The following is a 330-nucleotide window of genomic DNA, read 5'->3' as shown; positions in this document are numbered from 1 at the left end:
CATTAATGAAATATGGACATAATGATGGAAAAGGGAAAAAAGTTGAGTAAAGGGAATGAATATGCGTACTGTACGATCATTATTGAATATAGGGTGAGGCCAATGACCAATAACAGAGCGTCAGATATATCACGCGACATCACGCAACTTAGAGGAGTGCCTGATTGGCAGGTGAATAATGACGTCACAGTTATGACTATAAATAACACTCGTCCAGAGCAAAGTAAATATGATCCTTTTTTTCTGAACAAGAATTTGTAAGCAAAACTGCTACCTATAGACCTACAGTTTATTTACTTCCAGAATGCTTTTATTTCCTTAAAGTATGTC

The sequence above is a fragment of the Penaeus monodon genome, chromosome 21 (assembly GCF_015228065.2).
Source record: "Penaeus monodon isolate SGIC_2016 chromosome 21, NSTDA_Pmon_1, whole genome shotgun sequence".
Classification (NCBI taxonomy): Eukaryota; Metazoa; Arthropoda; class Malacostraca; order Decapoda; family Penaeidae; genus Penaeus; species Penaeus monodon.
Note: the sequence above shows the minus strand (reverse complement) of the source record.